We start from the raw sequence: 27,104 nt of genomic DNA on the forward strand, positions 1-27,104 counted from the left end.
TCCTGCTATTTGTCTATAGCCAGAGACTCAAATGAAGAAAAACGATTGACCTTAGACTGGCATTGGGTATTTCCAGTAGCTGGAAATTCCCAGCCCTGGAATAGTCTCAGTCTAGTATTTTATGGGGCTGACAGCAGAAGCTCAACCAGGCCGAAAAGACCAGAGGGGAGTTGAGAGCAGGCTGCTGCTGAGTGGCTGACCTTGTCTCAGGCTTTGTGTGGTGCTTGATGTTACTGATGATGAAGTGGGCTTTTTCCTCTGGAGCCTCAATAAAATCGAGAGACATATTGTCCAATCACTGTCCCTGTGAGGAAGAGCAACTGTGGCTCCTTTTCCAAAATCCCCATGCAAAGAGCTGACCTCAGGGTTCTGAAGGAGACTTCCTGTGGGCACGTGGAAAGAGGCTAACTTGGTTTTGACTGAGGCCTGGACTTTTAAAAACGGAACTCTCTGAATAGGGCTTTGACAACTGTTAGCAAAAGCCCCTTTAACACATAGCCACAAAAGTAGCAACTGTGTGGTGGCTGCAGAGTGTGACCCCATCCTGCCTGATAGATCTATAATTACCCTGGGCATTACATGCCACACAGCAAAATAAACTTGAGGCCTTGCCTCTGGAGAGGTTGGTGCGCTTCAGCGGACCAGGGTAGGCCTGAGAGAGAATAGCTGTGGTGTACGCTCTATTCCAACAGCCTGTTCCCTCTCCTTGACCTATCCTTTGTGGGAAGCCAAGAATGCTAAATATTTCTTGTAGTTCTGCCCAGGCCTTTATTTACACCCTTCTCTCTCCCCAGCCCCAGCCCTGTGTCTTCCTGTGACAACCAGGCTCTCTCCCCTGGGCTGTGGAGACGGCGTTTTTCTGTTGGAGATGATACATCACAGGTATTGCAAATGAAGAAAGATGCAAGAACGAAATGATGGTTGCTGGACAGGCAGCCAGACTCTGGCAAAGATAACATGCACGTTCCATGTAGCAGGCTTTATATTGATAAACTATCAAAATTTCCAGGCTGGGGAGAGTAACTTTTTCTTTTGTGCAAGGGGACATGGAGAACTCCGGTCTTTGCAGACAGAATGAAGACGAGGCAAAAGGCTGCCATCAGCCACTTGAAATGTTTGTTTTGTGAAGGACGAAATTAAACCCTCACAGCAGGTCTTTCATTTTTTGGTTTCTTTTCTAATTCGAGAATATTCTCTAACCACATTGGGAAGGCAGGAGGGAATGTGACTTCTTCTGTAGCAATTGCTACACATTCATAAGGACATTTTCTTCAACAACAGTTTTGTCCCAAAATACACCCTTGAAGTCATTTCCAGGCAGTGCAACCCTGGAGGTGGAGTCTCCCGAACTCTTATGCCTCAAGTGTGCAATTGGCAGCAAAGCTACTTTAGAGAAGTTACATTGTCCTACTGGGTTGACCATGTGCCCTGGTTTCTGTAGGCAAACTCATGCATGCCAGCTGACCTGCTATGATTTCTGCCTATGCCTTCTTGGGTAAGGTCTAGCTTGGATCATGGATCCTATATCACCCTGCCTCTCACTGAACCCAAAATTTCTGATGCCTATTTTGAATACTGTGTACAACTGTCTGGCAGTGACCCTAGCTCTCTTCAGGATAATGGGTGACACGTGAGAATGGCTAGGTGACACATTTGTCTTAGAGGCCATCATGCTGTTGGTCATTTCTAAACCATTTAGTCTGTTCTAAACTTTGACCTTAAATACCATGTTGTTGGCATTAGTGTAGAAGGCAAAGCAAACCTCTGGCTTTCTGCTCTGCCTTGAGCACACAGGTTCACTGATTCCTCTTCTCCACGTTTATTTTCAGGGCAGACGGTGACACTGTCCACTAAGGCAGGACAACCTCAGCCCCATTTCTCTCCCTTACCAAGGTGGCTGTAAAGTCGTCCTGCAGAAAGGACAGCAGCACTACCCAACCAGGCCTATAGCAACAAATGTCAAAATTGTGTCAGGGTTAGCCTTGGCTTTGCTGTTTACTGAATCCATAGCCCGCCTGCAATGCCGTGTGAATGAACGCACAGGTCATCAAAGAAACACTGGGTATGGGGGAGAAAGGACAGAGAAGAAATCAGCTCAGTACTACATCCTAGATGCTGTGCTCAGGCATTTCCCTAAAGAGTTGCCTACTGAATACCTGGAAAGTTGCATTGGCAATAGAGACTTTTGTCCTTTATTTGTTTGTTTGTTTGTTTGTTTATTGTTTATTTAATAACTAGAGTTAGCTCAGGCTAACCCTAACCTCACAATTCTATTCCTTCAGCCTTCTGGGGGCTCAGCTGATAGTAGTGCACTACCACGCTGCTCTTTCAGTCTTAGCAAGTGTTAACATATCGGAGAGTTTTCTTTGTCTTTAACACAAATTCATAACAGCATATCTATTCATTTTCAGGATTCTTTTTTCTTGAAAATCTAACATTTTGATATATTTACTTTTACTCTTGGGGAAGTTGACTTATTTGCTGATTTGAGTAATTTAAATTATTTTTAATTATTTCAAATGGGTTAAACAGTGATCTGCGAGATTATAAAATGTCCTGTTAAGTCTCTAAGGCAATCAGGACAGTGATGGACACTGCAGATAAAGGATGTACTATAGGTTTGACTGCTAAGTCAAATGTGGGGTGACATTGCTCAAAAGAAGAGACAGTTTTGGTGAAACTTACGGACTAAAACTTAATAACTAAAAGTGGTTATTAACGGTCGAACTTAACCACTTTAACTCTCACGCACTGTGATAAATATGAGAATAGATGAGAGCTCCTAGGGTTAGAAACCTCATGTGTGTTAGTGTGTGTGTTTCACCTGTTGCACCCCTGCACTAACCGGCTAGGAAACTAATAGGAGAATATCTAGAATTGGAAAACGTGTCTCTGTGCTTTAAAAATATGCCTGCCTTTTGAAATCTGTTTTGCAGAAGCTGTTGATGAACAGAGATGGTGAACACATTGAAAGACTGAGCAGAATAGGAAATGCCGAAGTCTAGCTCAAATAGCAAATACACATTAAGCAGGTAATCGAAAGCCAGGATTTTAGCAGTTCTGAAGAAGACCGTGTTTGTTCAGGGAGCAGCGTTTGCAGAGCTCTCCGAACCCTCCTTGCGGCACACCCCATCATTTATTATCTTCTCTATTCAAAGTCCACCCCCATGGAGCTGCTGTGGAATGTGAGACCCATGGCTGTTTACACAGGGAGCTGGCAGCCCTGGCCCGCCTCCTGGCTGCCTCTGTCCACTCCTCTTCCTTTGGCTAATTAACATTCTTGACATTTGACTTGAAGGTAGTATCTTAGAAGTCTCAGATGCAAGTTTTGTAAACAAACATAATATTCATGGTGTGAATTACTACTTTTTGATTTTTTTTTTTTTTAGGAAGTCAGTACTTGTTTCAAATGAAAGAGAAGGTATTTTATTTTATTTTGTCAGGCCCACATCTCTAAGGTTTATGTTGTCTTCTTTCTGTTTGGGTCAGAATCCACCAGGGGATTTCCTACATAATGAATCTGGAACGAAACGACTCTCTTTATAAAAATAGCTCCTTCATGAAACACTGAGTTGTGTTGGAACCGTTTGCTCGCACACATCCAGCATGGTCGGGCCTTAGTATGGGGTATGGGAATCGTGGGTAACGGTGTGAAAGTGGATTCGAAGGATAAATGGCGGAAACAAGAACATCACTCATCTCAGGAGACCGCCTTTCCAGACTGGGCCAAGGTTTCCCTCGGTGCCTCACAAGCACAAGCTTCCGTTACTCTGAGGACGTATTGTGTGTTCTTCATCTGCTAACGTGGAGACACGGCATAGAGTTCTAACAGTTTAACTGTTGTTCTGATTGCATAGGGTCTCAAACTCAAACTCAAGTGGAAGAAATAGATGAAGTTCTAATTTGGTCCTTGACAGATCAAATATTAGCTGAAAAAAAATAAAATGATGCTGAAGAAATTGAACATTTACACCAATAATCCTCTTATTGATATCCTAAACTCTAAAATCTATAAATCACAACAGTATCTGAGAACATAGCTCAGTACAGAATGTTTAACCCAGCAAGTGTGAGGCCCTGGGTCCGGTCCTCACATTCTCTCGAAAAGCACACATTAAAAACCCAGCATGTGCCTAACAGCTAATTTTGCTGTTGTTTATCATGTACTTTAGCTAGCGGTTATTGAAAACTATCCCTCAGGTCTCCCACAAAGAACAACAGGCTTTACTTCTCAAAGGTAAGCCACATCAAATTCTAATTTACCATTTCATTTACAGAAGTCCTTGCTGCTCATTTTGCTTTCTGTTTTGAAATAATATTAGACCTCAGTGCAGGATAGCACAAAAGGTTCCATGTAGTTGTCACTCAACTTCTTCAGCTATTGACATTTTCCATAAGCGCAGTGCAAGGACTGAACTGGTTGTTGAAGTCGATTCAGGATTCCTGCTTGATCTAAGACACTGACTCGGTGTTCGTGATTGGATTAAAGTCCTCAGTTTCAGCAGCTTCCCATGTACAGTCACTCGCTGACAGAAAGACCAGTCGTTGTCCACCCTGCTCTTTCAACCTTTCAACACACCCCCGTTGTCGCTGATCTTTGCCCAGCTCTATCAAAAACTCCCCCCTCTTTGTAATAACATCAACACAAACCCCTTAAAGCAAATTTAAGCAATACAGGAAACCACAAAGAAGAACGCAAAAACTATACAAAGTTTGTCGTTAGGAAAGAACGGCTATTGCTGTCTCTTCAGGCAGGCAGATATATAACTGGAATGCAAAGTATTAGGATTGTATGAAATGGATCCTGGTTTTAAAATAAAAGTATTAATAAAAATATTCAATGTTATTTATGTAAAAAGCTTAAATACAACTCCACTTTAATTTATCAGGAGAAAAAGAAGTTAAAATGTACAGTAGGTCCTCCGGGTCCTTTGTGGATTCAGCCATTCAAGGATTGAAAATATCTAAGAACACAGATTTTTATATCTGTAGGTCCTAGAACCAATTCTCTTCAGATACTGGGAGATTCTGATAATATACACCGAAATTTTGATAAACATTTCTTTATAAAAGGTATTACTTTCTAAAATTATCTTTTTAAAAGTAATAAGATTTTGAGGGAAAAACCATCTTTTTTGTCACTTAATGGTTTTTTCCTAAATATCACGGCTGAGCACAAACCTCGTTCGTCACTGCGTTTGGATCTGTGTGGCTGGTCACAGTGTGGAGCGGCTGGAGACTGACTGGCCTACCGTCAGGTCACTTGCATGTGCGGCAGTGGCGGTGCCAGGCCATGTGCTCTCCCTGATCCTGCGGGATGCTCCATCTGTAGGAACAAGAGCAAGAGGAGCTGTACGAAGCTTCCTCAGACTTAGTCTCAGAGCTGATCCCTCATTTCCACTGTATGGTGTAGCACAAATCAAGGAACAGGATTGCCCCAAATGGCTGGTTGTACAGGCTATCCCAGAGGGCTAATTGCACAGGCTATCCCAGAGGGCTGGTTGCACAGGCTATTGCAGAGGGCTGGTTGCACAGGCTATCCCAGAGGGCTGGTTACACGGGTTATCCCAGAGGGCTGGTTACATGGGCTATCCCAGAGGGCTGGTTGAACAGGCTTAGAAACACAGCACAGTGTAGTGTGGGTTGTTTCCGCTGCTGACCTTGTGTGTGACATGGAGGTGTATATAGTTCACCACCACTGCCAAAATGGCGGAATATCTGTGCAAAGGTCAAAGTTCAAATTATAGTTTTTACTGAATGCATATTATTTTTTTACATTTAAATCTTCATAAAGCAAATCAATCAAATGTCAAAGATTTCCTCCAAACAGCTGTGGACCTGAATTGCTCAAGTGAGTTGTGTGGCCAGAGAGAATGCTCCTTGTTATCCAATACCCTTTTACACTCTTGTGTAGTCCTGTTTTACTTTTCCATTAACCTATCAAATTTTAGTCAACATTCTTCACTGTGTTTTTCTTCCTCCCTACCTATTGATATGAAGGGATAGATGTCCAGTTGGCACTGCCAACCAGCAGCATCGGAGAGGGGTTGCTGTATTCATCTATTGATGGAGGAATGATGACTAGATGCCCTATTTTAGGTTCAAGGTTTTGTTATCTCAGGGATGGAGATTGAGTCCAGGACATCAGGCATGCCCCGTAAGGGCTCTACCAATCCATGTAGGGTTTGTTTTATTGTGGTTGCTTATAGTGTGTGCATTTCTTCTGTGCAGCATTTTTCCTTTACAGTTACCTCCTGCTTATAATTCCTCTAAAGTTATATGTAGTGAGGGGCTGCAGGGCAGGCCTGCTTTTCGCCTCACCCGGCTCCCGCATGGCTAGCTTAACCCCAGAAATAATTACACATAAGTTGTATTCATTTAAGCACTGCCTGGCCCATTATCTCTAGAGAGTTAGTTACTGACTAACTCTCATATCTTGATATTAACCCATTTCTAATAATCTGTAGCACCACGAGGTGGTGGCTTACCTGAAAAGATTCAGTATGTCTGACCTGGTGGCTGGCTCCATGGCGTCTGCCTCATAGCCCTCTTCCCAGCATTCTGTTCTGTTTACTCCGCCTACCTAATTTTCTGTCCTATCAAGGGGCCAAGGCAGTCTCTTTATTGACCAATGAAAATAACACAATAGACAGATAACCCTCCTCCATCATTTCCCCTTTTTCTGTTTAAACAAAAAAGAAAGGCTTTCATTTTAACATAGTAAAATTACACATAACAAAACAGTTATCAAGCAAGAATTACAGTCATAATATTTATAACTAAATCTTTATCATAATAATGGAAAACTATAACTACGACTATCCATTCTTTAACTCCATCAAAGACTCCAGAAGGATATATTACCTAAGTAAACAAGAAGTAAGCAACTTCCAAAACTCTAGAAATGACAGAGACATCTCGCTGCCTGGACAGTCATCCAAAGTTCCTCTGTATCGTTGGGGCATCCATTTTTGGCCTTCAGGCCCATAATATCCAGCAGACATTTCCATGAAGCTGGAACTTTTAAAGGCAGTTCAGTCACTATCTGCTGTGTCCTGCAGAATGTCTCACAGACTCTTTCAGGAATCAGGAACCCCGAAAGATCATCTCATCTTTAGGCAAGTTCAGCAGTCCTCTCTCTGCAGGTTCTCTGTGTCCAGTTTATATAACAGCCCAGGCAAGAGCAGTTTCTTGCCCAAATGGCTAACCAACTCCATAAGGAGCCTCTTCGATGCCCATCTTCCTCTTGAAGTAGATTGGTACTGCCAGGAGCAGACGTGTCTCATTGTCATGAAAATTCCTAAGTTATTAAAACATTAAATGCCATGTTCTGTAGTCTTTGAAAGATATGAATGTCTATCTGAAATATATCTACGCACTTCTAGAAAATCAGACTAACATTACTACAAGCTTTACTATTATCGATGATTATCCATTAACAACCTATATTTTCTAATTATACATTACATTTTTAAAATGAACTACACAATCACAATACATCAGTCAAGATCAGAAATATATATACATATAACAAAATTGACCTTAAAATCCATACCAATGAAATTACTCATATCTATATCATATCCCCCTTTAAATGTAAAAGAACATTTATAAACAATATTTGGGAATATGGACGTAGTTATTTCTCTCCAAACTTCTTCCTGCTGTATAGGGGCGCAGTTAATCAGGTCTTTCATGGTATAACCTGTCTGCCAGGTTCATCTCAGTCGGCAGTTGAGTGAAGAAATTTTTTGAGGGTGTTTACAGAAACCTTTCAGGAGGGCGTGGTCTATCATACCATATTGGGATAGAAGCAATCAACAGGGTCTCATCCTCTGTGAAAACAAAAGAAGAACCTCCTTTCCAAAGCATCATATTCTTAGACCCAAATTCTGAAGTCAAGGTATTTTCAAAATATTTATCTTGGATTAGTTCAGCAGCATTTATAAACAAAAGTCTTTTAGCAACTGTTGCTCCTTCCTCAGCATTCAAACAATTCAAAGAGAGCATAATAGCATACAGTATCAAGATTCTCTGTATATTTTCCATCTTTATGTGGCTTTACTTTAACCTCTATTTCTTTTATTTTTACTTTTAACTTTTCGCTTTTTGAGACAGGTTCTCTGTATATCTTTGTCCTGGAATAACTCTGTAGACCAGGCTGTCCTTGAACTCATAGAGATCTGTCTGTCTCTGCCTCCCCAGTGCTGGGATTAAAGGCGTGTGCTACCACACCTTGAACTCAGAGATCCTTTTGTCTCTGCCTCCCAGGCATTGGGATTAAAGGTGTGTGCAACCACACCTTGAAGTCATAGAGGTCAATCTACCTCTACCGCCCAAGTGTTGGGATTAAAGGTGTGTACCATCACACCCAACTACTTTCTTTCTTTCTTTTTTACCCTAAGAACTTTAACCTTTAGCATGCATATATTTTTAACACATAGTAAAGCATTTAGAGGTTTCCTTTGTCTTTGAATCTCTCTTTACTGTATATCTTTCTGACTACATGAGTCTTTTTGGAGAGGATTAAAGCCGCAGCTTTGACGGCCCATTCCTTAGCTTTCCAGCCTTGGTGGAGGTACTGGCTGTAGCCATTTTTGTTGCCACAACTCTATGGCATTTCAAGGTCCCTGACAGCAAGCAAACTGCAACATTCTGCTCACAAACCACATTCAGTTGGACTGCCTGCCTGAAAGAGTCAGAGTTTTCCCTGGCAGGACAGCCCAGAAAGCCGGCATTTTAAAATGGCAGGTTTTTTTTTTTTTTTTTTTTTTTTTTTTTTGCTACAACTGACAACCGAAAAGCATGTGTTCAGCTTTTCATCAACACTATTTAAGTGTTTTGTGGCAGGACCTCTTAATGAGCTACAAAGTTTTGTAGCTAAAGCTGAGTCAGGAAGCCTCTCTTAAATGAGAACATTGCTTGCCTCTAGCAAGCAGAGCAGACCTGAGAAATTGCTGCCACCAAGAAAACATGCTTCACTCTATTCTTTCCCAAACTTTTCAAGTTTTCTGTGGATTCAGTTATCCACGTTGGCGCCATCTGTAGTGAGGGGCTGCAGGGCAGGCCTGCTTTTCGCCTCACCCGGCTCCCGCATGGCTAGCTTAACCCCAGAAATAATTACACATAAGTTGTATTCATTTAAGCACTGCCTGGCCCATTATCTCTAGAGAGTTAGTTACTGACTAACTCTCATATCTTGATATTAACCCATTTCTAATAATCTGTAGCACCACGAGGTGGTGGCTTACCTGAAAAGATTCAGTATGTCTGACCTGGTGGCTGGCTCCATGGCGTCTGCCTCATAGCCCTCTTCCCAGCATTCTGTTCTGTTTACTCCGCCTACCTAATTTTCTGTCCTATCAAGGGGCCAAGGCAGTCTCTTTATTGACCAATGAAAATAACACAATAGACAGATAACCCTCCTCCATCAGTTATAGAGAATTCTTTGTATGAAATCTTCCTCTGTTTCCTTGGATATTTTCTTTTTATTTATTTTTTCTTTGTCTTGTATTCACGTATTTCCTTTCTCATTTTAAAGCAAGGCTATAGCTTGTTTCTTTCAGATAATGCATCGTACATATTTGTTGAAAAGTAGTCTGTGACTGGGCACTTTGGTGCCTGCCTGTAATTCCAGCAGTCAGGTGAAAGCAGGAGGTTCACAAGTTCAAGGTTAGCATGGGCTACATAGCCGTGTATTGATTCCTACAACTTCTCACCAACTCCATTTTCATTTTCTGAATCAGGGACTGTATATTGCCGTCCATCTTTTAGCATTAAAGAGGTCATTAACTTCACATCTGAAGAGAAGGCTCCTAGGGTAAACTAGCCACATAACCACGGGGACCAACAAGAGTTCTGATCCTGAGCACCCAGGTGTGCGTGGTGGTCCTTGTGTAATCCCAGCACTGAGAAGGCACGTGGGGAATTTCCAGAGCAAGCTGGCAAACTGAACCAGCCAAATCGGTGAGTTCCAGTCTTAAGTGGAAGACTCTGCTTCAATATATAAGATAGAGAATGATCAAGAAAGATACCAGACATCAACTTCTGGCATCCACATGTGCATGAACATCTGCGCACTCACACGCAAACACACACACACACACACACACACACACACACACACACACCAACACACACACCATACATATACAAAAAGAAAAGGTGGTAATTTGAAAAGGGATTGGCAATTTCCTGGGTAACTGTGTTGTGAAGCTGGGCTCCTATGGGGAGAGTCTTTTTCCACTATATGTTCTGGGTCTTACATTATATATATTGGGCTATTTCACCTGTTCTGGGGAAGTATCTATCTTACCCAAGATTCGAGACTCTGTTGCTGGTTCTTTGTGTTGTTCCTCATCTGAGTCCAGATTTCACAACAGTTGGCAGCTTTAAAATATGGTCTGTGGCTGAAGTTTGTGGCCAGGTCCTTATTTTACTGGCAGCTAAAACTTATTTTCCATTTTGAACTCTTTTTGAGATTTTTGAAGGTGGGGGAGGTGTGTCGTTTATACAGCCTGATCGTTAGCCAGAATTCTTCTGTGCTTCTGCAATCTGCGGAGTCATACTGTGTCATGTGTGGAGCAAGGCAGGCCACTAGTGCCATTCATTGTCCGATTCACAGCTGAGATCTGAATTCTCATCAGGTTAAATTTTATTACATAACTTTATATCCTTCATTATCCAACTCTGCTGCCTCACCCTAAGCCTCTAGGGGTTTGTTTTTGTTTAATGTTGTTCACCAGTATAAAACTTTCCTGGATTTTCATCACTTTAATTTTTCTAAATTAAATCCCCAAATTGCTGGGCCTCTCACTGTAGTAAAGTGATTGGTGGCCTTTTTCATCAGCACGGAGATTGTACCCATCGTTTCTCCTGTTTATGTAGCGTCTAATTTATGCCAGCAATGCTGCTAAAGCTAGCCCATGCAAGCTCTCACGCAGTATTTCCAACAACCGAACAAAGTTAGTGTAATTGCCTGCAATTTAAACACAGGGAGATGAAAAACTAGCATTTTCCTCAGACTGGCTCCATAGCAGTGTTTAGAGATGCCGCTATGTTTGTTCCAGAAAATAGTTTGGGAGATAGCTGGTTTTTTTTTTTTTTGTGATATTGAAGGATGGGGGCAGGGTGGGGGAGAAGAAAACATGGGGAAAGTTGTTTTTTGCAACAAGAAAGAAAAGGGAGGAAGAAAGAGGGTCAGCTAGCCTGTTGGAGGCTAGACCATAGAGAGCAATTAACCTCCTGGACTTGATCCATTTGGGGTGCTGGCCCTACTACTGCTGTATGGGCTGTCTGTCCTGCCCCCAACTCTTCTCCAGGTTCAAAGCTGCAGTTCAGCTGCTTGTGCATGGTGTGGTTTGCTGTGATGCCCATGAACTAGCTGGGATTTTCATGCCAGTTGGAGTTGCAGGAGACAGAGTGTACATGAGTCGTGGGGCTGCAGAAGTTTGGAGACAGAACCCCTGGAAAGTCTTTATGGGAGAGAGATCTGGGCCTTTCTCAGCTATAGGACTATGGAGGGCAGGAGCAGGGCTGGGGGAGATGCATTCTCTTATGTTTTCATCTGTCTCCAGAGATAGATCACAGTTGGCATCCAGGTGTTATGTAGTTGAGAACCTGTGTTAGGACATTTGGCCTAGGAAATGACTGTTTATTTACTATTTAACAAATACACACCTTTGTGATGTGGACATTCCCTCTTTACTCGGACTGGAATTCAGAGCATGTGACCACTGCCAGCTCATTCCTATCCTACAGAGATCTCTTTTCCATGAGCTTTCTACCACTTCCCACTCAGAAGAAGGCACCATGACCCTGCCTCCTGTACTCAACCTCTATCTCTTTAGGATGCTGTGCTGTTCCAGAGAAAGGATTTGAAATTTCCGAGTTTATTGTGCAATTTTATTTTCTTCTAAATTTTCTAATCAGATACAACTAAGGACAGGGATTTAGTCTTACTTCTGTAACATACATTATGGCTCATAGAACTTTAGCCTTGGAACGGTGCATGGTAACTGCTTTATGTATATACTCAATAAATATTCATGACCAGATACCCTGAGTAATATAGGGCATGGTCTTTTTTTTTTTTTTTTATTTTTCACCTGACCAAGTGCAGCCCAATCCACTGGCTTCTGGACCATCTTTCTTCACATTGAAGCTAATTTTTTCATTATGTCTGTTCTCACAAATACCTACATCTGCTTCTTGGTTTATTTTAAAGAAAAGACCAGTGAAATCTGGCTGAGAGCTTCCAGTTCAACAAAACACTGGTTATCTTGTGGCTCAGAGCCACTGCACTGGCCTGGGGGCTGACACCTCAAGGCTGAGGAAATGGCAGTCTGAACACAGTAATCCAGGGAAGTAGTTGATAACTCTGGGTCCAGGTTGCAGTGAGTCACATCTCTGTGAGCCTGGCAATCACAGTAGCTTCCTCACAGGGCAGGTCTGGGGAGAATCTTGTCAAGACCGCGAGAAGAACAGTCAAACAAAATCAGAGCCTGTGTAGTCCACTTGGTGAGAAGCCTCACTCAGTTTCAGTCAGGAAACAGTTCCTAGAAAAGGAGACTCCTCCTCACAGCCTTAAAGGAAAATCACATCATAAACGGGTAGGGCAGACAACATCTTTCTCTGTTCCCCATTCTTCATTTCAGCTGCTGAGTAGATCAGACGGCTGAGGAAGGGATTCAGGTTAGAAGCTGAAAGGCATGAAACCTTTTCCTTTGGAAAGAGAAGTTCCTCAATTGGAGTCAACTTTCTGCCACCATAACGAAATGTCTAAGGTAGTTAATTTAGTGAGGGGAACTGGTTGTTTTAACTAGCAATTTCAAAGTTCCAGTTCATGACCGTTTGGTGCCATGGCTTTGGGGGTGTGGCAAAGCCATGTGTCATGGTGGTAATACACGACCAATGAAAACTACTGACCTCGCGTGACAAAAACATACAGCAAAGAAGAAACGGGAGTCTAAAATGGTTCGTGTTGTGAATGACAAGATTTGGGATAGCTGAAGAGATACACCTTCATGAGATCATCTGCAGAGAGATTTCAACCAGGTGGCATGTCACTGGCTGGAAGAAAGCAAGCCAGCATGCCCATCTTCTCTCTCTCGGCTTCCTGACGTTACCAGCCACCTCCTGCTCTTGCTGCTCTGCCTTCCCCACCACAGTGGACCGCTTGACTCAAAATAAACCCTTTCTCCTTTGAGATGGAGTTGTCAGGTATTTTGTCGTAGCAACTAGAAAGGGAACTGATGGAAAGTCTCACAACCCCTTTGGGTATGCCCTGTGACCTGCGTGCCTCCCATAGGCTCCACCCCTTTCCCCTCCTCTCAGCAGTGCTACCCTGGGGGCTAAGCCCTTAACACAAGAGTCACTCACCTCCAGCACAGCAGTGGTTGACCAGAGAGGGCTGCTGTGTCAGAGGCTGGGGCTCTGCAACTCGCTGGCTATATAAAGCTCAGTTTAGTTCCTACCCACCTGCTCTCATTTCTCACCAATCGGCTACAGCATCAGCAAGCCACACTTACAGAGCTGTGTGAAGGCTAAGCGTTTAAAAGTAATAGTTATACAAATATTTGCAAACTGTAAACAGTGTTCTCAATACAAATTGCTGGTGTCTGTCCAGGAACAAAAAGGGAAAGAGAAAAAAAAACTATATATAAGGAGTAGAAAGAACAGTGTATAGGACTGCATCTTTTGATGTCTTTGGGCTAATTATTTATTCTTTCAAGTCTTGTTCTATCTTGTCTTTTAAAAAGATATTGTATGTGTGTATTATGTATTCATGTGTGCATTCACGTGAAGGTCAAAGGACAACTTCTGTGTGTGTGTCACTTTCTACCCTGTTTGAGACAGGTGTCTTTGTTGTTTAGCACTCTGTGTCAGAGCAGCTGGCCCTCAAACGTCTGGAAATTCTCCTATCTCTGCCTCTCCTCTCACCGTAGAGCACTGAGGTTACAGACACATCCCCCTATGTCCAGTTTTCACATCGGTTCCGGAGAGCTAGAATTGCATCCTCATGCCTATGAGCCAACTCCCAAGTCTCAGCCCCTCTGTTCTCATAAATACAGGGGAATGTTTGTGAGGATTGTTCTAGATAAAGTACCTCACAGATCATCCTTGGTGTCATTGAAATCAGCCATTACCATTGTAATGGCCAAAGTGAGCCTGAGCATTTACCGTCTTTCAAATATGACTTACAAGACTCGTGTGCGTTAGGTAGGCATTGCTCAGTTCAGACCCAGAGGAATTAAATGGTTTGCCAAGAGTTGCATACTATGGTATTCACCTCTTGTCTAGCTCAGTCTAGGGCCCGGACAGTGGGACACAAACAGTATACAGAGGTAGTTATTGACTAATGGACTACTAAAATTGGCCACCTTTTGGGAATTACTCTGTGAATAAAACAGTCTGTCAGAAGGATTCAAGTATGTTGAGACATTTGATAACAAGATAAAACAATCTCTTAGCAAGATCTTAGATCCTGTTGCATGTTTGTCTGTTTTTTTTTTTTTAAACAAACTACTGATGATTCTGGTAGGAATATGTAATAAATGCCACTTTCAATGGGAAAATAAATTGAATTGGCAATCAAAACTGAACTATCTACTCTGACACCTAAGATTCCCTCTTTAGCTGTAAACCCTCGTCAGTTTTAGGAATGTCCACAGAGGTGAAGCGATGTCTGTAAGTCCAGCAAGGGCTAGGATGCAGACAGTAATGAAGGTACCCGAGGAAGCAAACTGGCGAGCCTCAGCTGAAGGAGTGAGAGACTGTACCCAGAACAGGGCAGACAACTCACTCCGTGGGGATCTGCTGTCCCCTTTGCCCATCCACACATGCTACCCATAAATCCACATGGCAGGACAGTGGTTAGCCCTGTGCCTTTAACCTTATGTAACTTCCTCTGAAGAAATCAGACATTTATTTTTAAATTCTTCATTCTTGCCCTCTGGGTCACAACTCAGAGTCAAGTGATAGGTAGAAACTCACAGTTGAGCCTTGCAGAACGTCAACCTCTTTCCCCACCTTTTAGCAAGGGTCCTGGTCAGTTGTTTTGTCAGCATGACTCAAGCTCGTGGTTTCTGGGAAAAGAAACCTCAGTTTAAAATATCTCTCCCTCGTGTCGCCTGTAGACAAGTCTGTGGAGAACTTATTTTATCTTTCAAATTACTGACTGATGTGGGAGGGCCCAGCTAACTGGGGATGGGGCCACCTTTGAACAGGTGGTCATGGTGTGGATAGGAAAGCAGGGTCCATGGAGAGCAAGCAGTGAGCAGGGTTCCTCCATGACTTCTGCTTCAGTTCCTGCCTCCAGCTTCCTGCCTTGAGTTACTGCCCTGACTTCCCTCAGTGATGGATGTGACCAGAGAGAGCTGGAAGCTGAAATCAACCCTTGCCTCCCCAAGCTGCTTTTCGTCCTGATGTTTATCCCAGCAGGAGAAACCAAGGGAAGATGGGCAGGATGCCTCCTAATAAGATGTGGCAGCTTCATCTCATGCCAGTTTCCCCCTCTTAGAGACTTCTTTGTGCGAAATGCCGGCAGTGACAATGGACGCTCACACGAGAGGAGTGGAAAGCCACTGCCAATGCTGCCTTCACACCTCCTGTGGGGAGCTGCCGAGCAGTGCTGAGCTTACAACTCCCAGTCAAGAGGCGCAGCCTGAAGCCTCCGTTTCATTGATTCATCGTGATCTCTATCTGCGGAAGGGGCCATTAAAGAGTAACATCGCGGAATGTCACAAGTCCGGAGAATTCCTGAGAAGAGTCGGTCATCAAAATAAAAGTCCACTTGAAAAATAAAAGTTAGAAAAACAACAAGAGAAACAAGACGTAAATCAAAGCTGTAATGCGCAGCTCTTAGGAATAACTGGGGTACGAGGGAAGGCCCCTTCCTTCACGCCAGACTGAAATGTTTTATAAACTCGTGAGCAATTGTGTTTGCAGGGGTATAAATTAAATTACATGAGACCATGGACGAGGACAGCTGCTCTTTATCTCCACTGGTGAGAGGACAAGAGAGGATGTGTGAGCCGAGGAGAAGAAGAACTCCCAGCAGTGACTCCAGACTGATGCTAAGGGGAAGGATGAGGAACGTGGAAGTGCCAAGAAGCCACATTCTCTGATGGATGCTCAAAGTGCATAAGTTGATGACTGTTACATCGCCTTGTAATTTTGGTACTTCAAGGGTTTTACAATAGCTCCCCGCCCACCCCACTTCGCTGTACACTTGGTAGCTATTCCACATACATATTGCAGTGACTGGAATTCCTTACGAAATAGCCTCGCAATCACAAACACACACTAGAAGCTCCTGTGAAAATGAATGGGAAGTGTTAATTCACGTGGAAAGTGAGCATCAGTTCCTGTAGCGCTGGGGCTTGGTTTAGGTCAGAGCTCAAGAGAGCTCTGATCCCGTGGGCTGTAAGTCCATAGTTAAGGGGATGGAGAAGTGGCTCAGTGATTAACAGTGCTTGCAGAGGATCCGAGTTCAGTTTCTAGTTTGTGTTGTGTGCTCCAGCTCCAAATGATTTGATACCTTCTTCTGACCTCTGAGAGCACACTCCCTTCCAAATACACACATAAGCAAAATAAATTAATTAATTAAAAATTCAACCAGACATACACGGTACCTGGGTATTCTTACCTTGACTGTTTGTTGTTGGGTATGTCATGGTTGAGGATAGTTTAGAGTATACATGTCATGTATGAGGGTGGTCTGGAGTGTACAAGTCATGGATAGATGTGGTCTAGAGTGTACGTGTCATGGGTGAGGGTGGTCTAGATTGTGCATGTCATGTGAGGGTGGTCTAGAGTGTGCATGTCATGTGAGGGTGGTCTGGAGTGTGCATGTCATGGGTGAGGGTGGTCTAGAGTGTGCATGTCATGGGTGAGGGTGGTCTAGAGTGTGCCTGTCATGTGAGGATGGTCTAGAGTGTGCATGTCATGTGAGGGTGGTCTAGAGTGTGCATGTCATGTGAGGGTGGTCTGGAGTGTACATGTCATGGGTGAAGGTGGTCTAGAGTGTGCATGTCATGGGTGAGGGTGGTCTAGAGTGTGCATGTCATGTGAGGGTGGTCTAGAGTGTGCATGTCATGTGAGGGTGGTCTAGAGTGTGCATGTCATGTGAGGGTGGTCTGGAGTGTGCATGTCATGGGTGAGGGTGGTCTAGAGTGTGCATGTCATGGGTGAGGGTGGTCTAGAGTGTGCCTGTCATGTGAGGATGGTCTAGAACCTACGCCTTGCCCTCAGATCTTGTGCTGACACTCACTGCCTTCAACCCTTAGGAATCTGTAGACAACAAATGGAAGCAGAGCTATTGAAGAGGAATGGGATGTGATATTTGAAACGATGGCAGAAATTCAAAGTTGCTTTATAAGACATACTCAATTCTACATGTCTACTGAAGTCTAATCCATCAGAATTGCAGTCAGTTGTGTTTTCTTCTTATTTAGTTTAAATAAAATAAATTGAACAATGCTCCAGAGATGACAGTCTTAAAAAGTCACAGAAATGTCTTCAAATTACAAAGTTGTCAGAGGAATTTTACTCTGTTTTTGGTTATTTTATGTTAAGTTCATTGCTAAATGCTCTTAATATACTAATATTTATTTTGTGCATGTGCAGTATCCCAAAAGAATTCTTTATCATAATGAGATGACATTCATTCTAAAAAATTGTAGGGTGACTCAACACACAAAAATCAATCCATGTTACACCCTAAATTGATTAAATAAAGACAAAATCCACATGACTATCTCAACAGATTAACAAAGAGTATTTGACATGATCCCCCTTTATGCCTCAAACTCTCAGCAAATAAGAAAACTTTCAGCCTTATAAAGGGTACTGCAAAGATATATCAGCTGGGTCATTTGTAAGGTGAAGGTGAAGTTCGGGGCTGGACAGCTGTCTCAGTGGCTAAGAGCACTGGCTGTTCCTGCAGAGATCCCAGATTCAAATTCCAACATTCATATGATGACTCAACAAACCTCTGTGTGTGACTCCAGTTCCAGAGAATCTGATACCCTCTTCTGGGCTCCATGGGCACATACATGAAGCACAGGCCATGTGAAGGCAAAAGACCCATGCATATAAAAAGGAATTAATTTAAAAGTTTGTAAAGGGTAGAGGAATTTCTTCTGAAGTTAGGAAATTGGTAAGGAAACTCAATTTTCATCACGTTTAATTGACACCTAACAGTGCACATTCTTGGGACACAACTTCTATTTTGACCTAGGTAACAACGGACAAGCACTAAGTCAGGACGCTTGTCATGTCCTCACTGCAAACATCTGTCATTTCTCTGTATTAGAGATAATACACACACCCTTTCCTCCTGAGCGACTTGAAATATGCAGTAAGTTACTAGCCAGCGTCACTCTTCCGGGCTATGGTGCACTAATGACTTCTGATTTTATTTTGCTCCCACTAATTCTCTCTTCTGCAGCCTCTGGTGACGACTGTTTTACTCTCTGCCTCTGTAAGACCAACATGCTTAGCTTCTACACAAAGAATATGCAACGTCTGCCTTTCTTTGCCCAGCGTATTTCCCCTCATACGGTGTCCTCGGTGCTCATCCACTTGCTAATGAAGGCAGCATGTGCTTTTCTGGTTGGATGCCGTTCTACTGAGGGAATGCACACCACATTTTCCTTATACAGTTGTCCACTCCCACACCCAAACGTCATTCCTTATCTTTTACATTGTCCTTAATGCTGCAGTGAACATGGCTGTCCTGGTAGCTCTTGTCATTTGGGGTAACTGAGTCTTGTAACAGCTGGGCAGGCAGACAGGTAAACCATACACAGCATTATTGCATTACAGTGTTGAGACAGAAATTCTTTGATTCTAACAGACTCTTGGTTTGTCTCTGAAGATCTTCAGTTGACGATATGGGGACCATTTACATGATCTAGGATAACTGTTTTTATTTAAAGTCAGCTGACTATAGACGTTAGTCATTCCTATTAAATAACAGGTACTAAATACCTATTAAATGAAACATCTAGACATCATTTGACCAGATGACTGAGTATTATAGTCATTATATATAAAATCGACACATGCAATTTAAATATTACAATATAAGTGCCAAGGCAATTAAATAAGGAAGAATAGTTTTTTTCAACAAATACTACAGAGATAAATAGAGCTATTCATAGACAAAAATTGAAATGAGACTTGTGACCTCACACTGTATGTAAAACTTGACTTAAAATGAACCATACCCCTGAATAAAAGGGCCCAAACTCTAGCAATTTGAGAAGGAAATAGGAGAGTACATGTTGATCTTGGATAAAGGAATGGTTAACTACAACACCTAATGCATAAGCAACAAAGGAAAAAATCTAAACTGGATTTCTTTCAAGTAAAAACTTTGTCTTCCGATGAACATCCACAAGGAAATTAGATAATTCACACACAGGAAAAAAAAACCCTCAACCTGACAAGAAATCCTGTATCTAGACTGCGTAAAAGTTCTTACAGCTTAATATCACTAAGATAAAAACCCACATGGATAATGTGCGAGAGATTTTTCTGAAGAATATATACAAGTGGTCAACAAACACATGAAAAGGGACACCTAACATCATTGAGGAAACGCAAGCGAAAGCCACTCTGAACCCAACCAGAATGTCTACCATCAAAAGAGAAAAAACAAGTATTGGCAAGGCTAGAGAGGAACTGGAGCCCTCTTCCATTGCTCGAGAGCGTGCAAAATGCTGTGTCTGCCTTGGAACACATTTTGGCACTTCCTCACAATGCTAAACACAGAGTTATTATGTGACCCAGCGATTCTGTTCCTAGGTGTAAGTATCCAAGAGAATTGAAAACATATGTCCAAAGAAAGACTTGGACTCAAATGTTCCTAGTAGCTATGTTCATAGCGACTATTACTCACGATTGCCAAAAAGTGGGAACAATTTAATGTCCATCAACTTCAGAGGTAAATAAATACTGTGTATCGGTGCAAATACGTTTTAATAGGAAAGCAGTCTGATTTTTCCTGAAGAAAGATTAGAAGATATACATAATTGGAAAGAACAATTCCCTTTGCAGTCCTATAAGCTGAGTGGTAATATTTTAGGTATTCACTCATGCACTTACTTACACATTCATTCCCATCTCTTTATATCTTAGCGTAATTAGAATTCGGCAGTCCGTACTGGCTGAAGGCACGCTCATTTTAGATTAGAATATTGTGGATCCCTTTCCACGCAATAAATACTAATTTGCTTTAAAGTAGAATAATACTTCTTTGTACAGATATGCGAAGCCAAGTGTTTTCGATACGAGTCATCTTGCCTTCTTTCTTTCCACCACTCAGTCCAACACGTTTCCAAGAACACTGTGTATTGCCTTTCTTCGTTTTTACTTCAACGGTCAGTAGCACTTGAATTTACCAGTTATTTTATTTGTTTAACACTGTAGGATTTCTTCCTACTGTGATTCTTTAAAACTGTCTTTACCATTTCTTTTGCTTCCTTTTCTACTCTTCTGTTGTGACACAAGAAAATACTTAACATGGCATTAAACCTCATAATGTATTTTTAATTGTACATTATGGTTATTGGTGCTAAGTACGATCTTGCACAGCAGAGATCCACAGCTTTGCTATCTCCACTAACTGAAACGTATTGCCTGTTCATCAGTACTTCCCCAGCTCCTCTCTTTCCGGTTTCTGGTAGCCACTACTCCACTCACAGAGTGTACAAACATGACTATTTCAGATACCACCTATGGATGCAGTCAGGCTGGTTTTATCTTCCTATGACTGGTTCATTCCACCCAAAACAATGTCTGCAAAGGTCATCCACTTTGGTGATTATCCCAACTCTTCTTTATATAAGGTTGAGCTGTGCTCCATTGTGCAGTGCACCCTCTTCCATGAATCCACATCTACAGTGTTTCCAGCTGGCTGTTGTGGATGATGATGTAATGGTAGCAAGATGGCAATATCTCTTTGATATATTAATTTTGAACGACCAACAAGAGCAGGTTGTAAATAAGACACGGAAGAAATAGAGGAAGGCTGCCGTGATCGCTGTGCAGAAGGAGATAGTACATAACTCCCTTTGGTGAGGCTTATTATAAAGAGAGGGCCTCAAGGCCATGAGCAGGTCTTGAGAAGGGAGGAAAAGCACTAGATAGAAGCAATACAAGGTACAGAGAGATCCAAATATGATTGGGTCTTGACAGGAAAGCAAGACTTCCGTTTAAACCTGAAGAGACGCTTCCTTGAGAGAAGAGAGGGAAAACAGAGAAGGAGGGGGGCAGACAGAGGGAGAGAGAGGGAGTTGGGGGCAGAGAGGAAATGGAAGAGTGAGGGAGGAAGGAAGAAAGAGAGAAAGAAAGCAGGAGGAGACCAGAGAAGCCTCTCCAGACTGCAGCCTTCAGAGTACCTCCTTCAGCAAATGCCCCTGAGGAGTCTCAGGCCATCCTAAGAACAAAAGAAAGGGAGAGACTCCCTTTTATAACCTTTTAGAGGTAGTGGTCCATTTCATATCACAGGATCTAGCTCAACAAAGTTGAAGCAGAGTGTACATGACATGGAAGATGGAAGATTCATGGGCCAGGACTAAATATGGGATTCTATATTAAAATACAGGTTTGTGAAATAAAGTAAATATAGCGGCCATGGGAGATCACAGGAAGGCGTGGGGAGAAGCGGCTCGGGAACCCTGCACAGGGCTGTTTTACTCCAGGTTCTCTAGAGCGACAGAACTTATAGAATGCATCTCTACAAAGAGAGAGAAAGGGAAATTTCTAGAATGACTTGTAGGCCATGGTCCAGCTAATCCAACATGGTTGACTATGAGCAGAAGGTCCAAGAATCCAGGAGTTGCCCAAACCTTGAGGCTGGATGTCTTGCTAGTCTTCAGCAGATGCTGGAATCCTGAAGAAGTAACTCCAATGCCAATGAAGGGATGGATGTGCTAGCAAGGTGAGCACAAAGAGGAAAAGAGGAAAAGCTTCCTTCTTTTATGTCTTTCTGGCAGAAGGCATGATCCAGGTTAGAGGTGTGTTTTCCCATCTCAAAAGATCTGAACTAAAGGTATCTTTCTCCCTCAGTGGTCCAGATCAGAAGTCGATCTTCCAATTTCAAAGGAAGTAAAAGTCCCTCCTAGATGTGGTCTCCACTTTTGGGTTTTAGTTAATTTCGTATGTACTCAGTATGACAACCAAGAATAGCCATCACAGTGGATATTTGAACACAGTACTTTTTGTTTGGATGGTTGTTCTGTTTGCTGAATAAAGCTTAGAATATAGACTTACATATTTGTTCATGTCTTGTCTATGAGTTCTTTGATTTCTTGAAGCATCTGGTCACATTGCATACACAGTCAACAAACAGGGTGATGGATGCTGTGTTCAACACATTCTCTCCTTTGTACACAGCCCAGGATCTTGGGTCAGGGAGGGATGCCACCCATGCTTAGACAAGCCTTTCCACCTCCATTTACCTTATAATGTGATCTCTCAAAGGCATGTCCAGAGACTAAATAATCCTTCACAGGTATGCCTGGAGACTTATGTCCCAAGTGAATCCAGGTTCTTTCAACTTGGAAATGAACACTAACCATCATACCTTCTCATCTGTTTTTTTTTTAAAGATAACCCATTATGTTTAATTGCAGTTTAATTAAACTGGAATATACACAGGTGCAGGGTTATTTAGTAGAACATAGGCAACTTAACAATGGTTACATCCCTGAAGGATAATGATTTCCCCCTTCCTCAACAGCCATTAACTACCAATAGCTCCTCAGCTAGAGGTGAATCTACATTAATCCCTCCCCCCATCTATACTGGAATGTTGATGATCTCCACGTTGTCCAGGTCTTGTGCAAGTAGGCACAAATTCGTGAGTCCATGAATGTTGTGGCCATATGTCATGTGCAGAAGACAAGGTGTCATTGTGAACTAATCATCCTCCATCACTAACATTCATCCTTCCTCTTTTCACACGGCTTCTCTGTCCTCCAGTCTCACATGAGTGGTCCTATATTTCATAGTTTGACAAAAAGACACTAGTGTCCTGTAGCCTCATGGCTCAGAGTCCATTGAAAGAAGAAGCCTAAGGGCTTGGGGTTCCTACTCCTTGAAACACTGTTTAGAATTGTCTGTGGTCCTCAGGATAAGTAATTCAGGTCCTGTCTCTCATTGTATCTCCATTACTCCTACAAAATGAAAGCTGTCAATGGGTAGGAGTTCTAGGGCCTTAAATAATAGGATTGTTTGGTTGCTTGCCTATTTGACTCCAAGTGATACAAGAAGGAGAAAGGTGGAGGCTGGAGAAGCAGTTCATGGCCCCTTCCCATGGTACAGCATTGCCTTTGTCTCCTTCCTCTCCCAACCAAGAAACCTTCAAGTCAGCCATATTAACACATTCTACAATAAAGGTGGCTAGTAGCCTATTTGTCTAGTCCAAGTCCCAGTTAATGTTTATTGTGCCAGCATGGCCATCCATATCTCTCTTTGCATCCTTGGGACTGTCCCAGAGTAGACAGTACATTCTCAGCCATGCCATAGGTAGAGGACACTGTATTCTTGAATACCTCAGTTGAAAGCCAGCCTCTTTTACTTGCTGGCCCTGTGTCCTGACACATGACTCTATTCTCTCTACTCCAGCTTCTTTCTCTACTATCTGGGGTGTTACTGACAGCGTGTACCTTTGGGATTGTTATGGGGCTAAGTGTGCTTGTACATATACTTACTATGATGCCAAGTGGAATAAGAACCACTTCAGTTATGACCAATTGAGATGGTTGTATTGATTTATCGGTTGCTTTACATTTCATAAGTGCTTTAATATTTCTCCCTCCATAAGAGTTCTCTGATGTGGGAGAGGAATACATATTCTCTTCTCCAGAACATAGCACAGAAAACTAAGGTTAAGAGGAGGTAAAGGTGTACAGATCATCAAATAGTGTGGGAGGTCCTTCTGTCTTTGTGTTGCTTTCATTGGTTAATAAAGAAACTGCTTTGGGCCCTTGATAGGGCACAACTTAGGTAGGTGGAGAAGACAGAACTGAATTCATGGAGGAAGAAAGCAGAGTCAGAGAGAAGCTATGGATCCTCCACCTGAGATGGACACTGGTTAGAATCTCTGGTAAGACACTGCCACGAGATTAATACAGACTAATGGAGATGGGTTAAACTAATGTGTATGAGTTAGCTAATAAGAAGTTAGAGCTAATGGCCAAGCAGTATTTTAATTAATACAGTTTCTGTGTGGTTATTTCAGGTGTAAGCTAGCCGGGAAGCCAGGATGAACAAGCAGCCTCTCCCTTGCAAAAATCAAATGGTCAGCACACAGTAAGTAGGGTTCAGGCCCTGGGAGTCCCCACACACTGTTTGCCATTAACTTTCAAGTCTATGTTAGGAAGAATTTTATTCTTACTGGAAGGAAGTTTTAGCTGGGACCAGGATTTCTCAGTGAGGAACCTAATACATCTGCAATCATGTTTCAGTTGTTATTTAAGGTAGATTGAGAGATATGTTTCCATTTACTTGTAAGAAGTTAACAGAGTAACTTTTAAATTTTACAGTTAAGTTTAAACTTTTACTGGATGTGTCAGGGTATCTACACAGGTGTTCAGAAACCCTGATTGCAGGTCAAGGCCTGGGGGATATCAGGGACAGTGTTAGTGGTGTGGTGTAGTCTTCCATGTGTGCACAGCTCAGCATGCCATGTACTTCTGGAGCAGCTTGGTCACCCTAGACTTCAGAGTTGTGTTTGTCCTTAGTCGTGCATGCCTGAAACACACTGTGATGAATTATTTAGGAAAATATGATGCATAAAGAAAGTTCATGCTGAGGCAAGTTAATGTGCACAAAAGAGATGTTCATCCTAAAGACTAGTCTCTTGCTGCTGCTGGCCAATTCTGTTGGATTCATCTTTTCAGAATTCTTATTAGTCAGTATGCAATACTGCAAAAAGCTAATTTTGAAAAAAGAAAGACCATATAGAATATTTGATTATCTGATTTTGCTTATTTTAGGAGATGTATTATTAGTATTATGGGATGAATTGTATTCTCCAAAATTCTTACACTGAAATCCTAACTCTTAGTCTCTAGGAATGTGTCTGAATTTGGAAACAGTGTCTTTGACATAGCAATTTAAATGAGAGCTGGGGTGGTTTTTATTGGGCAAACATCAGGATGTGAATTCAAATGCCAAGAACTTATCTAGAGGGCTAGAGAGATGGCTCAGAGGTTAAGAGCACTGACTGCTTTTCCAGAGGTCCTGAGTTCAATTCCCAGCAACCACATGGTGGCTCACAACCATCTGTAATGAGATCTGATACCATCTTCTGGTGTGCAGGAAAAAACATGTTGTATATAACCAATAAATAAATCTTTAAAAAAAAAAAGAACTTATCTAGAAGCCAAGCAGAATAGCATGTGTCTATAACTCCACTACTCTGGTAGTGAGATGGAGAGAGATGGGAAATCTTCTGGAAGCTCAGGACTGGCATATACAGTCATGAACAACAAAAGAGAAACCTGGTCTCAAGGAATGTGGAAGGCGAGGACCAACCCCGAAGTTTGCCCTCTGCTCTTATTATAACCAATATATTCCCATGCTCACTCACACAGATGTGCATACATCATACACATGCCACACACACAGTTGTGTACACTTTGTACACATGCACACACAGATGTATACATATCATATACACACAGATGTGCACACATTACACACACCACATGCGCAGATGTACACACATCATACACACACAGATGTACACACATTATATACATACACCACTGTAACATGAGGGGGCCGGCTTGTTGGGGTATCTGTCCTGCCTGGTACCCCACAACCGGCATGTCCCAGAGAATCAATCACACAGAGATCTCTATAAGTTATAAAGCTGATTGACCCATTAGATCAGGCTACTTATTAGCTCTTATAACTTATGTTACCCCATTATCCTTATCTACATTAGCCACATGGCTCAGTACCTTTTCCAGTGGGGCAGCTTACATCTTTCCTCTCCGGTGGTCTGGGCAGAACTGGGGAGGGAGCTTCCTACTTTCCAGAATACTCCCAGTCTCTTTGCTCCACCTCTACTTCCTGTCTGGCTTTCCCGCCTATACTGCCTGCCTGGCCAATCAGCGTTTTATTAAAATATGATTGACAGAATACAGACAATTTTCCCACACCACACCACACACACAGATGTACACATGCCACACACAGAGATGTACACACATCACATATACCACACACACAGATGTACACACATCATTTACACACACCACACACAGATGTGCACACATCATGTACACACATCACACACAGATATACACACATCATATACACACACCACACACACAAATGTGCACACATCATACACACACACACACAGATGTGCACACATTGTACTCACACATTATAGACATATGAAATAAATAAGTAGGTGAAACTGCAGTCATGAGAGTGGGCACTCGTCCACTATGATCGGCGCCTCGTAGAAAGAAGAGGTTTTGGTGCAGGTAGAGAAGGAAGGACGAGGGAAGACGCGAAGAGCAGCAGATTCTCTGCTAGGCCACGAGAACTGAGCAGCCAGCCGACACCTTGATCCTAAAGCTGCTGCCTCCAGACTGTGAGACCACAAGTCCTGCTGTTTCAGGGACTCGGTCTACAAACCTTTCCTGTGGCGACCGTAGGAAATTCATGTTATCTAAAATCAGGTGACATCCACTGCATACCAGGCATTGGGACACAATTTTATAATATTGTTCCCTGAAAAGTCACAAGACTCTATTTTTTAAAAATTATCTTCTAATAGCACAATTCAGAGAGTTTAGGAAAACAAGGAGCATCTTGACTGTGTGACACAGACGGTGAATTCTATCAAAGCCGGAATTAAAATGCAGCAGGTCCAATCCTACCCATCATGCTAGCCAGGCATACATCTCTCAATAACATCTACACGTCGTTTGCAAAGAAGTTCTTACAAACTTCAGCCTTAAACCACCTCTAACGTTTCCATTTTTAAAAGATACAAAAATAAGCCCGGGAAATCAGTTACTATAAAAATAATATGCAGGAGGATTATAAACAGTCAAGGAGTGTATTTT

General features: G+C 42.4%; 1 long non-coding RNA gene across 1 annotated transcript in view; it reads right to left on the minus strand.

Moving 5' to 3' along the window:
* Positions 1-772: 772 nt before the first annotated feature.
* Positions 773-27,104, minus strand: part of LOC146894339 (uncharacterized) — a 92,890-nt gene continuing 66,558 nt past the window's right edge. Inside the window, exons 2-3 of the long non-coding RNA XR_015002403.2 lie at positions 5,182-5,326; positions 773-3,929 (exon numbers count right to left, since the gene is read on the minus strand). This is a non-coding gene — a long non-coding RNA (uncharacterized LOC146894339). The remainder of the gene's footprint in view (positions 3,930-5,181; positions 5,327-27,104) is intronic.

The sequence above is a fragment of the Myodes glareolus genome, chromosome 6 (genome assembly GCF_982192425.1).
Source record: "Myodes glareolus chromosome 6, mMyoGla1.1, whole genome shotgun sequence".
In the NCBI taxonomy this organism is placed as follows: domain Eukaryota; kingdom Metazoa; phylum Chordata; class Mammalia; order Rodentia; family Cricetidae; genus Myodes; species Myodes glareolus.